At 48.6% G+C, this 12,510-nt stretch overlaps 2 protein-coding genes across 6 annotated transcripts in view; both read right to left on the bottom strand.

Moving 5' to 3' along the window:
* Window positions 1–12,510, bottom strand: part of LOC310705066 (uncharacterized protein) — a 137,372-nt gene that overhangs the window by 95,306 nt on the left and 29,556 nt on the right. The gene's annotated exons all lie outside the window — the stretch shown is intronic.
* The window catches only part of LOC310705792 (uncharacterized protein), a gene marked incomplete at its 5' end in the record, with an annotated part of 36,115 nt that overhangs the window by 19,718 nt on the left and 3,887 nt on the right, over window positions 1–12,510 (bottom strand). The gene's annotated exons all lie outside the window — the stretch shown is intronic.

The following is a 12,510-nucleotide window of genomic DNA, read 5'->3' as shown; positions in this document are numbered from 1 at the left end:
GAAAATGGATGCTTGGCTCTAGTGGGGGTCCTCATCCGGGGGTCCTCAGGAGTTGCTCCCCCCACCTCCACTCCTCTGCTTCTGTCTCCTTTTCTTGCACTTGGACTCTCTGCCACTCTCCAGACAGACTCCTGGGGTGGGGTCCCTTTTTCTTTGCTCCAAGGGCCAGGAATGTATCTGGACAAGGGCAAAGTGGGTGGGGCCAAAGACATCTCCCTTGAAGGGCAGGAAATTTATTATTCTATTAGATATCTTAACACACACACAGCCACTGATGCCAAGGTCCCTGGAGGCTCAGTGAGTAGCAGTGCCCATTTCCGGCTGGTTTGCCCGCAACAATCCCTTTGGGAAAGAGAGGATGTGGTCCTGGGATGCCCTGCTCTGGGTGCGAGGGGATTGCTGCAGTGGCCTCCATGGGGACCTGCCCTTGAAGACACTGGGAATCTGGTCCCCAATGCAGCAGCCAGACTCTGGGCTGGGATCCCTCTCTTTATTCCTGGCCTTTCTCTCCCACCCTTTTTTTGGGGGGGGGGGCTAGTCCACCTCCTCGTCCGGCTTTGGAAAACCATTTGCAGATGTTTCCTCTGTTGTGCAATGAGGTTGAGCGACGTCACACAGAGTTAAAGTCCCAGGGACTCCTTTGTTTAAAGAAGAGAGATCTTTTCTGAAAGGGGGGGGGGGCGGAGGGCCATATGAGTTTGGGATCCTCTGATCTGCAGGAAGGAGAGCGTGGCAGACCTGGCCCCTCCCTGGCAGGACCCTCTCCTCCCTGACTTGGGGTCCCCCCCCCGCATGAGCAGATCAGCCCCCCCCCAGGCCCCCTCCCCTGCTGCAGCCCTGCCCCCCCGTCTCCCCACTGCACCCTCTGGGGGGGGGGAGAGAGGAGACTCACCAGATCCCAGAGAGAGAGGAGACTCACCAGATCCCAGGAAGGGACAGCGAGGCAGCCCTTGCAGGAGAGACACAAAGCAACACCCCCCCCTTCCTTGCAGGAAAAGACAGGGAGGGAGGGGCCTTGGCTCTGGAGGACCAGCCCCCCCTTGCTTCCTGTCCTCTCTAGGAAGGCAGCTCGGTTCCCTTTAACCCTTGCCAAGCCGAGTCCCTCCAGCTCAGCCCTCTCTCGCTTGGCAGAACCTCAGGTTCTTATTATTTGTTATTTGGCTACGCCAATGCCCAGATATCCTTTTGGAGCGCGAGGCTCTTGGCTGGACTCTGAGCATCTCCCTCCCTTGGCCAGAAACCAGAGGAAGAGCTTGCAGGGAAAAGGGCTTTGCAGGAGGCAAGGAAGCTCCTCCTAGAATTCAGGAGTGGAGAGATAGGAGGGGATCCCTGGGTCATCTAGTCCAACCCCCAGCAATGCAGGAATCTCAGCTAAAGCATCCATGGCAGATGGCCGTCCGATCTCTGCTGAGAAACCTCCAAGGAAGGAGAGTCCCCCACCTCCCAAGGGAGACCTTTCCCTGCCCAACTGCTCTTAGGTGTCCCTCAAGGCAGCGGGTCCTGAGTTCTAGCCCTGCTGAAACCATTGCACTGGCTGCCAAGGAGGAACCAAGCGAAGTTCAAAATAAATAAATCCTATTCTCGTCATAAATGAGTAATACTTTCCTATGCATGCTTTTTATACTAATATACAAAAGTATGCCATTCCCTTGTCCAGAAATGATTAATTGCTAATTCAATGGACTGAAAATGGATGGTTATTGTTATTATTATATTTAGGGAAGCTTTTAATGTTTGATGGACTATTGTATTTTAATCTTTTGTTGGAAGCCGCCAAGAGTGGCTGGGGAAACCCATCCAGATTGGCGGGGTATAAATAAATTATTATTATTAATAATAATAATAATAATAATAACAATAATAATAATAAATTAATTAATTAAATTGACCAGGTGAGTGTTCTTTCAAAAGAGGCAGGTGGAATCTACACGATTGCTAATAGCATAACGTCGAAAGGCTAGTGAAATATGGGGAGTCCTTGAGTATCTGCTTGGCATGCAGAATGTCCCATTGTCAACCCCTGGCATCTCCTGCAATGGCTGGACGAAATCCCTGGGGAGCTGCCAGTCAGTGTAGGCCAGGGGTCCTCAAACTATGTCCCGTGGGCTGAATCCAGCCCGCCAGGGTCGTGAATCTGGCCTGCACGGCCATTTCAGAACCCACCAAGTGTCCGAGGCTGAAAGCATCTCGCCGCCCGCTCAGTCAGTCCCTGCGCAGCACTGAGGTAAACACTACCTGCGTGGTGGCAGCTCTACCAATGAAAGGCCAGGGGATTTCGCCCGGGGACGGGGAAGTGAGGCGTTCCCAAAGTAAAGGAAGGATTGAACTCTGATTAACAAGAATACACACAGAGGCTTGAACCAGCAAGACTCTGGGAAGGGTGCGTATAATAATCTCTGTCTGTGTCTCTCTCTGTCTACCCCTCGGCCCAGGTCGTTTTATTCACAAAAGAACTTTTCACAGAGTGTTTATAAGAACCAATCAGATTTCTTCTGAGCATTTCAACAGACCCCACGTGGGGAAAAGTTAAACTACAAACACTAGTTAAGCGTGCATATTTTGGGGGTAGATGAAAACTTAAAAGGAGTGCATTCAGCAACCCCGGAGGTCATAAACAATCAATACATATGATAAGAAGGATGGCCAGGAGGACAACAATCATTATCACCTTTATGTGAGACCTGTTTCCTGGCCCTAAAATTAACAGCTTAAGATTAACATATCAGAAAAGCTACAGCAAAGAAATTGCCCACTGTCTTTGATGACCCAGGACGCCTGCCTGTCTAAGTGGGTACGTGACTTGTGAAGAAAGAGAAATGGAACAGGGATGCAGAGGAGTGGATTGATCAAGAATCATATGAAAATAGTTTAAACCCAGTCAACGCAATGCTTTCATTGCTGACACAGATGGCTTACTCTATATTTGTTATAAATCCTCATAGCAATCCCACCTGATCACTACAGGAAGTGTTGTCTTTTGGCTTGAAGAGCGAAGCTGAGGTTGGCGGAGGAAGGCAGACTTGGGTCGATTCGGTTTCGTTACATAGACGTTTACTTCAAGGGTGGGAGAAGGAAGCATAGTCCTACTTCTGTGAGTGGAGCAGCAGTCTTTCCACTCATGTGGTTTACATGCTCTGAAAGTTGGGATCTGTTTTGAGATTTAAATTTTGAAAGGGTGGAGTGGAACCGGATATTGACCATCTTGTTAGCCTGGGGAGCCACATTCTGGTTGAAGGAGGCCAGGATTAGCCCCCAAGGCTTGGGATGTCCCTCCTTCCCTGCCATAGGACTTGAAACCCAGGAGAACACTCTTGGAATAGCCTTGCCAGGTGCTCAGGGACGGACTCACCTGTCCCCATGTCCTTCTCTTTGCAGATGTGCTGCGGTTGCACATCTCTCCCCCAGGGGTGAGTATTGGGGAGAACCAGAGCAGGGACTCAGACCTGCCCTCCTTGCCCCCCACTCTGCACTCTGGGGTGTGGAGAAGCCCTCCCTTCGTGAGGAACTGACAGCCTGACTTTTGCCTTTCAGCTGCTGGAGGAAGATCAGCTGTACCTGCCGGAGGTGATTCAGAACTGCCAGGCAGCTCAGCTCAGGGGGCTCTGAACCCAGAACTGCTCCAAGCAGGAGATGGCCAAAGCCATCCTGATGAGTAGTGGGTGGTGTGGGAGACCCCCATGGGGAAGTGGGGGAGGGAGGGGCTTTGGGGGAGGGATTGTCCGTCTGCCAGAGAGGAGGACCCTACTGGCTTAGATTCACGTATCCTGTTTGAAAGGGGAATCATTTTAGGGACTTCTTGTGAAAATCTAGGTCAGGAATGCTGTTCCTGGAATGGACAAACACACAAGACGAAACTGGGTGTGCAGTCACATAAACAATACTCTTCTATATATTCTCATCACAATATCAAATGTTTATCTTGCACATAAACAACACATAAAGTGCAATAATATAGATGAGAGCCAGGGACTCTGTGGTGGGGGCAGCTGAGGGCCGTTTTGGCCCAGACTGGCCCCTGACCCTGAGACGCTCTTTCCTCCCACAGGACCTCAGATGTTACGCCCTTTGGGAAAGTGGGGAGGAATAGAAACCAGCAGTCAACAGCATCCCTTCTCTGCTGGCCTTTGCCCGAAGTTCCCCCATCTCAGAGCACGTAGCTCTCCCTCGTGGATTCAGTCCTTTCAACACTTCCATCTCCCCAAGAGACTCCCAAGGCTACTCATCCTCTGCAGTTGAGAACAGACCTGACTGAAAAGAACGGCTTCCTCTTCTGGTGACACCAGAGAATTCTAGAAGACATTCACCCTTTCCATAGCATTATGGATGCACGATTCCCACAGACAAGTTTCTTGGCAAGACAAGGGCCTTCTCTGGCCACTTGAGTGTCCTCCTCAGCATCTCCAAAGAAGGAGCTGGGTTGCAAGAGCTGCAGCAAGGGGGGGGGCAACCCAGGCTAATGGGAGGGGGCTGTCTAACTAGGAAAGCAAGACCCAGAGACAGTTGTGGGAGACCCAGAGACCGGCTTCCTCTGTGCCGGAGCCAAAGCTGCGACAGATGGAGAAGCCAGACCTGCTGGGGGTGTCAATGCTGTGAGCCCCTCCATCCTACACTGTTACCGGAAAATCCAAGGGCTCCCTTGGACAAAATCAAGACACCAACCAGAGCAAATTGGAAGCAAATCAGCAGCCAGTAGGCTTGGTCTTTATGGTAGAAAAGACTGTCGCGGCAGGGCTCCCACCGCCCACGAGGTGAAGCAAAATGGAAGCCCCGAACAAAAGAAGACCCCAATTTTTATTAGCTCATAATCCCCTAAGTTACACCCCTAGAAATACATCATATCTACATCATGACTACATTAAGAACAGGAGGAGTCAGGGGAGGGGTCGCACAGGTAATCTAAGCATCCTGACACCTGGCGGGAGCCTCCTCCCTTCCTCCTCATGAGTCATTTTTAGAAACAAAGAGAAAGGCGCAGTTTCCTGCCCCCTGAGGGGAATCCGGTCACAGTCCCTTTGTCAAAGTCCGTGTTGAATCCACTAGTGTATGCAGTTCATTGTGCCTCTGATAGTTCTTCGTCTGAGCCCATCAAGATGATTATCAAGGTTGCTGTGTCAACTGGGGCAGGGCTGCAGAGTACGTGCCTGGCCGGTCAAGGGATTATGGCTGGCTGGTATCAAACCACCCCCCTTTGACAGTCCTTGAGATATGGAGCAGAATAAAAGTAGTCCGGTGAAAATCCGACGTACGGTTGATTTATGATGAATTTATGAAGATTACCGTCATTGAGGTTCAAAATACTTTCGCCTTTCAGGAAGTGGCTTGCAACATTTTGATTAAATCAGTCACGGTCAATTGAACTCGGAAACTTTGTATTAAGAGGCTGTCAAAGACAAGGAAGCGGGAGTCTGCTGCCTGCAGTACCAGCGTGGTCGCCACAAGAGGCGCTGTTCGGTAACGCTGATTGGCTGAAACGGCAACCGACTGACCCAGAGTTTGGGCGGCCGGTCTACTCATGATAAGGATAGGGCGAAGTGGAGCGTTGTAAGAAAATTCATAGAAAATAAAGGGGTTAGTGCTTCCTTATTTACGGAAGGCTATCGTTCTTTGGGGTGATGCCCCTCTAGAAGGGACATCTCCAGGCTTGGGGAATGGTGTGTGCGTGTGTGTGGTGCTTGTGCAACACGATGACATGAAGGGGGGGATATCTCCTGCTACAGTTCCCCCCTTCGGAGATAAGATTGCGAGGGAGGACACCGCGCAATCCTTTTCTCCGCACAAGCTTAGTAAAAGTCTGATGTGCCATACCTAAGATCCGGGTCGCGCGGGGCTCCTTGGGGTTCCATCTCGATGAAAGTCGAAGGGGTTTCCGTCGGGATCATCCTATGAGGGGCAGTGGCGCGGGGGTGGAGAGACGGTGCTTGTGCAACACGATGTCATGGGGGGGGATCTCCTGCTACAACACTCTGGTTGAATTTAATAATGAATGATTTTAGAGTGTTGTGTTGTGTTGTGTTGTGTTGTACCATTGTACTGTTTTATTGTTGTTAGCCGCTCTGAGCCCGGCTTCGGCTGGGGAGGGCGGGATATAAATAAAATTTATAGTGTTTCTGTGGAGGCGCTAGGGTGGACATCTCGGGGGGTTGTTTTACTGTAGAAAGAGCTTTGTTCCATCCCAATTCCCATGGCATCCAAACTGCCCAGACCTGGAGCATCTCTTCCAAGTTTACAGAGTCAGGGAGACTGTGGAGAGCGGACCCCAATCCCACCTCCAGGCTTAGGATTCTTTATCATTCTACGTATCCAGCAGACTTCGGAAGAGTGGAACAGAAGGTAGTTTGAAAGAGACAACAGCTTCACAGCTAGAGGGAATTCACAGAGAATCCTGTAATGGGCAGAGCAGGAATACCAGATAGGTGGGTTGGCAGGCAGAGAATAAAACAGTGTGATACCTGTATGCATTGATGAATATAAATAGTCAGATTTTTATTTTTTTAAAGAATGGGGAACTGAGGTAGGGCAACTGTTAGGTCCAGTGCTATTTTTCTGCTATTTTTCTAGAAAAAAGAAGTTTCAGAACACCTCCCTCGTTTTCTTAGGATGGCAATGGCACCCACCCAAGAGGGGCCAGAACTGAGTTCCAGCAAGTTCTGGCTGAAAAAATGACCCAGGTTAGGCCCATTAATAAGTGAGGCCAGCGTAACATACACAGGAATGGGAACTGACCACAAGACTAGTAAAAACCAGTTAAAGGGGAAATTAATGGCCGATTGTTAAAGAGAAAAACAACTCCAGATAAGGTACAAGGAGGGTTCTGACACAGATACTAAAATCAAATGGGTTGGGTAAGTGTTTTTCATGAACTATGGCTTGATGAGAGATGGTGAAGTGCTGACGAGGCAGAAAGTGGTTGGGTAAAGGATGAACAGCTAAGATTATGCATACTTTGCCTATGCTGTATAGTCTGTGTCCTAATAGAGATGTAATGCATTACTGAATGAAGTCCTACTGATTGGGGATTTAGTATGAGGCTCCGTTCTTGAAACCACAAGGAGAATCCCCCCCCAACCCCATACCTCGAAACTTAATACAGTGGTACCTCTGGTTACGAACTTAATTCGTTCCGGAGTTCCGTTCTTAAGCCTCTTATCCTGAGGCGCGCTTTCGCTAATGGAACCTCCCACTGCACACACACCTCCTGTGCACAATTTCCATTCACATCCTGGGGCAAAGTTCACAACCAGAAGCAGCTACTTCAGGGTTAGCGGAGTTCGTAACCTGAAGCGTTTGTAAGCAGAAGCGTTCATAACCAGAGGTACCACTGTACAGGCCTCCTGGCAGCTCTGTCTTGCCCTCAGGACCCTGCCCAGGCCACATCCCTCACTGGCCCCATTCTGCACTCTCCCCAAGTGATTTTACCCAACTGCCATCTGTCTTGGAACTATGACAACTGTTCTGGGTTGCCTGGATTAAGAGGAGTATATGTCTGACCACACCCATTTTGCCACACCCACCTCTGGGATGTGGCTCCCAGAAAGCTTTTGATAAGAAAACATGGCCCTGAAGCTGAAAAAGGGTCACCACCACTGAATAAATCCCTGCTTTTTCAGGACTGGAAACCCAGAATAACATGACATCAAAAGTTCCAGATTTTATTAGGCCAGAGATATGATTAAAATTAGGAAAGAAACTTGACCATCATTTGTTAAAGCAGTCTATTACAGTATTACATACAGAACAATATAAATATGTCATTTCTGTGTGCAACCTGAGAAACATGGAAGAGATGGAGGAATACTGTAGGTCCTCAGAAATCTCCACTAATTCCATTTCTGGATTTTCATGATCAAAACAAATATCTCCAGGACAAGGGGTGGACATCCAGGGGGTTGTTCTATGTTCAGGACCTTATTGAGTGGTGCTGACCCATCTTATAATAACCTTTGTGAATCCAGTTGAGGGGTCCTCAGTATGACTGGCTCCAGATAGCTCAGGTATGATCATTTATAGGCAATCTTTTATGGAAGCAGGAGGTTCTTCAGTATCAGAAAGTGTATGAATCTTTTTTGTCTAACTCTGGAATGTATATAACTGGAGAACAACCAAGCCTTATGAGGAATGGCTGAGGCAATTTGGTATGTTTAACCTGGAAAAGAGGATATGATAGCCATATTAAACTATCTGAACGGCTGTCACATGGAAGATGGAGCAAGTTTATATCCTGCTTCTCCAGAAGGTTGGATTCAAATGGCATGAAAGAAGATTCCAACTAAACATTTGGAGGAACTTTCTGACAGTAAGAGCAGTTTGATGGGGGAACAGACTCCTTCGGAAGGTGGTGGACTCTCCTTCGTTGGAGATTTTTAAACAGAGGTTGGAGGACCACCCACCAGGGATTGTTCAGCGGTGATTCCAACAATGCATGAGGTTGGGCTGGGTGACCCCTGGGGTTTCCTTCCGGCTCTATGATTCTATGATTCCATGAGGCATTGCGAGCTTCAGGGTGGACCAACAACTGCAGGCAGGATTGATCAAAGATGGCATATAAACCTGTATGGACATTTGACACAACACAGCAGAGTTGTTAGAAGGGGAATGAAATGAGAGGCAGGACTGAGATTTGGATATGCTTCGAGGTTCAGGCTATGGGAAGTCGTAAAATCAAAATTACAATTCGGAAGACAATTTGATCTTTTTTATTTTAGCTTTTTATTTTTATTGGATTATGATTTGATATGTTAGTTGGAGGGTTTTTATTGGGAAATTAATATACACTCTAACAAAAAAAAGAGGGGGAATGAAACAACATCAGCCAGCGTGGTGTAGTGGTTAAGAGCGGTGGACTCGTAATGTGGTGAACCGGGTTCGCTTCCCCGCTCCTCCACATGCAGCTGCTGGGTGACCTTGGGCTACTCACACTTCTCTGAAGTCTCTCAGCCTCACTCAACTTACAGAGTGTTTGTGGTGGGGGAGGAAGGGAAAGGAGATTGTGAGCAGCTTTGAGACTCCTTAGGGTAGTGATAAAGCGGGATATCAAATCCAAACTCCTCCTTCTCTTCTTCTCTTTGGACAGGCAGTTTCGCCACCCCCACCCCCTTCCCACTGCATCAATATGGAGATTGTACTTCCATTTGGTTTAAGCACTAGATGCTGGGAGTAAACATTTATTCATTCCACTGGTCAGCCGTCTAGGTTCCTACTCGAACAGTACATGGACACTTCTACATAACTGTTGTTATTGTGTTTGTGATGTGCGTGGTTCATTCTGTCATGAATGCTTTAGCTGAGTTTCTTGCATTCAGAGGACTGGACTAGATGTCCCTTGGGGTCCCTTTCAACTCTATAATTCTATGATTCATTCAAAACCAATAAAATGTTTGTAAAAGGAAAAAGAAAGATGATGGTTAGATCCAGTGCTTTTTTTCCTGGGGGTACGCAGACCCCTAAACATTTTGTGAATCTTTGTCGGAATCTCTGCTCGGCCAAGCCGATAAGGCCTCATCTTCCTCCGAGCTGAACCTTGGAAATCGCCTCCGACGTGTATAATGACCTGAGCCTTTGATAAGGCCTCAAGCACATTCTATCCAGCAGGGTTCCCAGCACAGGGAAGAGACGAGAGGTTTGGTTACATTGTAAAGAGTTTTATTTCTAAACTACGAGAACAGAAAAGACATCCTCTCTCTATGAAAGCAGAGAGCAACTGAACAAAGGAACAAAGGAAACAGGAAACCACTAATGTCACATCCTGTCTCCCTTTTCCCGTGAGACTGCAAAGTCTCTGGAATGTAAACAGAGTCCTGGGACTCTGCACAGCTGCACAGTGAGAAACAGAAACTAACATCCTCCCCCTTTCTGTGAACACCACTGGGCAGCGTGTCAGTACATTATCAGTACAAACCCAATTTCTGTACATAGGTACAGTGTTGATCCTTCGGAACAACCTTGGACAATAAATCATCAGGAATTTCATTACCTGGCATGTAGGACACCGTTATGAGTCCTTTCTCAACACATTCTCTAGTATGTTGCAGCTTCAATTGCAAGTGCTTCGTGCTTTGCTTACAACCTTCAGAAGTCATAATCTGAATTGGACATTTGACAGGAATTCTCATGTCTTTACACAACTGTAACAACCATTCATAGGCACCGACTCCATGGGGCCTGAGGGGGCCTGAGCCCCCTCAAAAATTCGTTTGGGGGGCTCCGCCCCCCCAATAATCTCAGGCGCCCCTCCAGCAGAGCGCCACCGCCGCCCCTCCCCCAGCCCAAAATGCACAGGGTCGGGCTGCATGCCTCCTGCCCTCCCTCCCAAGCAAAAGCTCCACCCAATTTCCTTCGGAGCTGATTAATAGGCGCAGCACGCTCTCCCCTATTCGCTCACGAGGAGGCGGCACCACTTTATCGGCATATTCATGAGCTTATTTATTATTCATGAGCTTCCGCGGGCTCCCCCAATATTTTTTATAAGTCGGCGCCCCTGCAACCATTCACAATCCACAAGTGAATAAAACAATGCATTCAGTTCAGCTTCACAAGAACTTAAACTACTGTTGTTTGCTTCATGCACGATCAATCAAATAGACCCTGGTTGTACATATAGCAAACTCCAGATGTGCTTTTCCCGTCTGCAGTGTCACTTCCAAAACTCGCATCAGCAAATATCTCAAGACCACCAGACTTCTGATTGTTAAATGTCAGCCTGTAATGCATAGTGCCTTTGAAATAGTGTGCTAAGTGTTTCAGAGCTTTCCAATCCTTAACAGTAGGATTGTTGACTTGTCTGCTTAGCAAGTTACAGCTAACTGCAATGTCAGGTCTTGAACATCGGGCAATGAAATTTAGTTTGCCTACCACACTTCTGTACAGTGTAGTGCCAGAAAATGCTCCTTCAGTGTCATCTACCTGATAACCTGTTGTCATTGGTGTGTCTACAGGGTTAGCACCCATCAGATTTAGCTTGGTTAACACATCAGCAATTTTAGGTGACTGGTGTACTAGGAATTAAAGCTGCATCACATGATGGACACTTCAAGATGGCGGGGGCTGCTGAGCAGACTGCCAGAAGTTACACCCCGGGGAAAGCTGAAACAGTATCCCAGACCATGCAGGGATGTGTTCCTGAAACCGAAAGCTCCACAAAAGGGAGGCTTTTCGAGGAAGAGTGCACGAGGGGGGTGTTTCCTGTTCAGGGGGTGAAATCTCCAAAGCAGGAGGAGCAAGGGGAGTCGGCTGCCACGTCATCCCAACCATCTCTGCAACCAGCAGGTGGCACTGCTGTGTTGGAAGCAGTGGAAGTTTTTCCTGTGAAATGTTTGGGCAGAGTCCAAACGCCAGGATGATCTGCGCAGATGTGGTCACTAGCTGTTCCAGTACAAAGGCTAAGGCAAACCTTTGTGGAAGATGGAACTGGTTCACCATATTTACATGAAGAAGGGTCTGATCCACCAGTTGGGTGAAGACTCCTTGGAGGTGCAAAGTGTTGTGGAGTCTGGCACACTTCCCTGTGTTCCAATCAGCTTTCTGGACTTGTAGCGGAGTGTGCACAGCGCAAGCCGCTTAGTGTATAACCTTGCAGAAGATAAGAGTCCACATGCTGTTGTTCTAAACTAGCAGCTTTATTTACAGTAGAACAGTAAAAATAAACAAACCATCCGAGACAGCAGTTATCTTGCTTCCTTGCTTGGCAGCAAAAGCGAAAGTCAGACAGAACAAAGAAACAGCTTCTCCAGAAGTTGAAGACAGCTCCTCCCCAGAACAGGCAGAACGATGGGTTCTGAGCTGTTAACCCTGTAAACTCCGATTCCCCATCACACCCCCTCTCGTCCTGCACTGCTGGGGGCTCGTAAGTTTCACCACTTACCCCAAACACAGACCTTTACAGAACTCCCCATGATGCTGAAAGCTCAAAGGTTTCATGTCCCCATCTGCCAGGTTCTTCTGGTTTGGACAGTACTGCAATCTCACCAAGCCTAACTGGATACTCTGACACACATTCTGGAAACGCATGTCTAGGTGTTTGGTTCTGGCCTTAAACTGCCCAGACTCTGCCAACTTCAGACAGGGTTGATTGTCCTCCCACACTGTGATGGGCAAACAACAATACCTGCAGATTTCTTGAACCAAACAAACATAGAATTCATATTCCCTGCAAAGCTCAGACAGCGTACTGAATTCAGCTTCAGTAAAGGAAAGGGCAATGAGACTTTGCTTCCGGGTGTGATGGCCTGGGATTCGGATTCAGATGATGAACCTGAGGAATCCCAGCCTGCACAGGATTCCCCGCCTCCAGAAGCAGATGAGCCAGGGTTGGGGCCTGAGCCTGAAGGGTCCTCACCTGTGCTGGATCCTCAGGTGCAGGCACCAGCTGAGTCTGCTCTGGCTCCTGAGGTGATGGAGGACCCATTGCCTGCAGGTGCTCCACTCTCAGCCCCGTCAGAGGAAGCTGGGGTTGCCTCTGGGTCCGGTAACCCTCCAGCCTCTCCTGAGCTGCAGAGGCTTAGGGCAGAGAGGCAG

The sequence above is a fragment of the Podarcis liolepis genome, assembly GCF_965112155.1.
Source record: "Podarcis liolepis genome assembly, chromosome: 4".
In the NCBI taxonomy this organism is placed as follows: Eukaryota; Metazoa; Chordata; class Lepidosauria; order Squamata; family Lacertidae; genus Podarcis; species Podarcis liolepis.
The sequence above is the reverse complement of the archived record's forward strand: the minus strand, read 5'-3'. Positions and strand labels throughout refer to the sequence as shown.